Genomic DNA, 4,673 nt, shown 5'->3' with positions numbered 1-4,673 from the left:
TTATTCCATTTGAACTATCTAGATGGATCACCACAAAATTTATTGTAGGAGTTTGTATATATAGTACTCCCTCTGTAAAGAAATATATGAGTGTTTATATCACTACTTTAGTGATCTAAATTCTCTTATATTTTTTACGGGGGGAGTACCTGATATTTGAATCATGTGTTCTTTTTCTGATTCCTATGTTTTTGAAATATTGTGATCCAAAGAGGCCGTCAATGAGTTTGTACAAATAGAACAATTTTTAGCTCAAAGGAGCACTAATTTTCCACCCCAAACACATCGACGGGTTGAAAAATGGTCGCCTTGGGAAGTTTGCAAAGGTATATGCTTCAAGAGGTGTGCTGAACCAAAGCAATGATCGTGTAGTGAGGTCCATTATTTTAGAATTCATGGGTTGGACTATGTTTGCATTAAACCAACCCTCTGCTAGAAAGCCCAGTAATATGTCATCAACCATCCCTAGTTGTTGTGGCATTGCTTGACCCTTGCCTTTGTTGAGCTGTCCTGCCCATGGCACCAATGATCCTTCTCCCAACATAGCCAAATCAATGGTCCTTCACTACGCCTTAGTAGCCTCCCTCAGTGTGATCCTTCTTCCTACTCAGAGCTCCAATGGAGTTGAGAGTACACTTTATAAACAAGGTTGGATATATGGCAAAACCATCTTATTCATCTCTTTCTCTATTGTTGTGCCGTTCTGGCCTTGAATTGTCTAACGATCCAAGGTTCTTGACACGGAGCGACAAATATGCCGGTGAGGATGGAAGAATACACAACGCCATGGCTAAAAAGATGGATTATGATTTATGCATGAATACTTGCACAAACGATTCTACATTGCGTATATCTCAAGGTGTTGCGCCATACTCTGACATATGTCACCTCAGACTCAAACCTATGTGTAAGCACCAAATCACTCTCTCAATCTAGCTTGATTCGAATTTAGTCTCTGTTCATGGAGGATTCAACAGAGAGGAATACATGTAACGCCCTCGATGCGGCTATATCTCCCACGTGTCGAAGCACGACTTAGAGGCATAACCGCATTGAAAGCAATGTCGCAAGTGAGGTAATCTTCACACAACCCATGTAATACATAAGGGAAAGAGATACATAGTTGGCTTACAATCGTCACTTCACACAATTACATGAATAAAGCATTACATCATCCAAATACAATCAAGGCCCGACTACGGAGCCAAAATAAAAGAAGACTACCCCAAAAGCGACACAGATCCCCGAGCGACCCCAAACTGGGCTCCACTACTGATCAACTAGGACGAAACAACACAAGGACAAAATCAACATCGAGCTCCTCCTTGAGCTTGGTTGCGTCATCTGCACGGTATCATCGGCACCTGCAAACTGGTTTTGGAAGTATCGGTGAGTCACGCGGACTCAGCAATCTCGCACCCTCGTGATCAAGACTATTTAAGCTTATAGAAAGGTTAAAGGTATAAGGTGGAGCTGCAGCAAGCGACTAGCATATATGGTGGCTAACTTATTCGCAAAAGAGAGCGAGAAGAGAAGGCAAAAGCACGGTCGAACAACTATGATCAAGAAGTGATCGTAGAACAACCTACGTCAAGCATAACTCCAACACCGTGTTCACTTCCCGGACTCCGCCGGAAAGAGACCATCACGGTTACACACGCGGTTGATGCATTTTAATTAAGGTCAACTTCAGGTTTTCTACAACCAGACATTAACAAATTCCCATCTGCCCATAACCGCGGGCACGGCTTTCGAAAGTTCATAACCCTACAGGGGTGTCCCAACTTAGCCCATCACAAGCTCTCACGGTCAACGAAGGATATTCCTTCTAGCGCGAATACCCGATCAGACTCGGAATTCCGGTTACAAGACATCCTCGACAATGGTAAAACAAGTCCAGCAAGACCGCCCGATGCGCCGACATCCTGACGGGAGCTGCACATATCTCGTTCTCAGGGCAACACCGGATAAGCAATCCGTACAACAAAAACCAGCCCTCAAGTTTCCCCGAGGTGGCGCTACAAGGGGCTCTAGTTTGGACCAACACTTAGACAAGCATTGGCCCCGGGGTTTAAAATAAAGATGACTCTTGGGTTGGCCTAACCCAAGGGAAAAAAGGCTAGGTGGCAAATGGTAAAACTAATGTTGGGCCTTGCTGGAGGAGTTTTATTCAAAGCAAACTGTCAAGGGGTTCCCATTATAACCCAACCGCATAAGAAATGCAAAATCCGGGAACATAACACCGATATGACGGAAACTAGGGCGGCAAGAGTGGAACAAAACACCAGGCATAAGGCCGAGCCTTCCACCCTTTACGAAGTATATAGATGCATTAATTAGATAAGAGGTATTGTGATATCCCAACAAAATATCCATGTTCCAACATGGAACAAACTCTAATCTTCACCTGCAACAAACAACGCTATAAGAGGGGCTAAGCAAAGCGGTAACATAGCCAAACAACGGTTTGCTAGGACAAGGTGGGTTAGAGGCTTGGTTTAACAACATGGGGGGCATGATAAGCAAGTGGTAGGTATCGCAGCATAGGCATAGCAAAAGAGCGAGCAACTAGCAAGCAAAGATAGAAGTGATTTCGAGGGTATGGTCATCTTGCCTGAGATCCCACAAGGAATAAGAACGAGTCCATGAAGAAGACAAACGGACGTAGTCGAACGGATCCTCACAAACACGACATTATCGGAACTAACCCGAAGAAGCAACACCGGAAAAGGAGCAAACAATAAAGTAAACAACCAACACATAAACATGGCATGATGCACAACCAAGTATGATGCATGTCCGGATTAAAGAGGCATGGCATGGCAAAGTGCAACAACCAAAACTACAAATTAAGTGGAGCTCAATATGCAACGGGTTGCATATTGACGGAACACCACATCAATTATTTAGTTCTCTCCCGGTTAGGTACTCAACAATATTAAATGTTGGTTAACATGGCAAGAGGTGAAGCATAACAAAACTGTACCATTTAAACAATTTAAATGGGGCCGGATATAACAAACAACAAATCCGATAAATCCCCATATGCATTAGCAATTTAATGCAACAACAATTTTAAGCATTTTTAACTGTTGTTATCATGATGCGGATGACATGAACAAGTTTATGCAATTTTTATTAAAAGTTGACAAGAGCATTATGAAGCATTTGTCATCGTGGCGGAAACGAAAGGGGTGCCACGGCAACGATCACGAAAACGGTGCCACGGCAGCGTTCCGGTTCCGGTAACTCGATTGAGATACTGATGCAAAGGAGAAGTGTGCAGATGCGTGCAAAAGACGCTGGGGCGCTCCCGGATTCCGGGTGTCCCACGAGTTGGTGACAATGAAATGAGTGACAATTTGGACACGGTGCAAACACGAGCATCTCAAACATCGCAAGCATTCGTTCGCGGACGTCATCTCAGGGTTATACCTTCGAAGCATGCATTATCGGAACGGATCGAGTTCGGCGGTAGGGGTACACGTGTCGAAGGGAAAGTAGTTGTTCACGGGGTCGTCGTGGGAAGTAGCGGTTCACGCGACGGTAGTTGAACTTGACGTTTGCGTTACACGGGTCTTCGGCGACGGTCGTCGTACACGGTTCGGAGGTGGTACTTGCTTCTTCGGACTTGTCGGTCTCGATTCTTGCGACGGTAGCGGTATACGTCTCATTTTCGGAGAGGTACTTGGGGTCATTTGAACTTGTCTGTCTCGTCATCTCGAAGGGGTGCTTGATGTTCTTAGAGATTCCGAAGACGACGGTAGAGGTACACTTGTTGTAGGGGTACTTGTCGGATCCACGGCGACGGTAGGGGTACAAACGTTCTCACGGTACTTGGGATGTCGTGGAACTTGGCGCTTGCGGTATTGATAGCTCGAAGGGGTACTTGGCGTGTCCGAGGTCTCCGGCTGTAGTGGTACTTGATGATACGGGTAGTCGAACTTGACGAAAAACATGTCTCCTCGGGGACTTGATGCATCCAAATTCTTCGGGTTTGTAGTAGTACTTGGCGTTCGGAGTCAGGGTCTTGCCGGTCTTGATGGTCTTTTGATACGAAACGAAGCATCACAAGGCCTCGGTTGGGCAGCAGCAAGGAGGCGATGGTGGTGGACAGTGGCAGGAAGCAGACACGAGGCTCGTCTGGTTCCCGACAGGATCGGGGCCAGTGGAACTCCATGGGGCGGCAGCCATGGCTTTCCTGATAGGCGGGCGAGGCAGCGCAGGCCTCTGGAGGACCACGGGCGCGCGAGGAGGCAAGATGGTGCGGTCCAGAAGGATCATGCCCGACCAAAGACGGGAGATACAGCGGCAAACACGCGGTTGGGCGCGACAGAGAGAAGCAAGAGCTTCGGGCGCAAGGAGGACACGCCTGATGGTAGGGTGGCAACCGGAGGGGTCGCAGGCGAGGAGAGGGGAGAGAGATGGGGAACGGGCGCGGGGCCTCGCTGGACAGAGCTTGCAGGCAGCCGCGTGGTCGACGAGGTCGACAGGGAAGCCTCTGGCGCGAGGATGGACGAGCTCCTGGACGAGGAAAGGTTGGACAAGAAGAGCACGCAGGAGGAAGAGAGCGAGAGGAGGAAAAGAAGAGGTTGGCGGCGCTGGTGGGAACGACCGAACGAGGAGGGGATCGACCAGGAGAGGGTTTCGCTCGGGCCTAGGGTTAGCAGTGT

Source organism: Triticum aestivum, chromosome 3A (assembly GCF_018294505.1).
Source record: "Triticum aestivum cultivar Chinese Spring chromosome 3A, IWGSC CS RefSeq v2.1, whole genome shotgun sequence".
NCBI lineage: Eukaryota > Viridiplantae > Streptophyta > Magnoliopsida > Poales > Poaceae > Triticum > Triticum aestivum.
The sequence above is the reverse complement of the archived record's forward strand: the minus strand, read 5'-3'. Positions refer to the sequence as shown.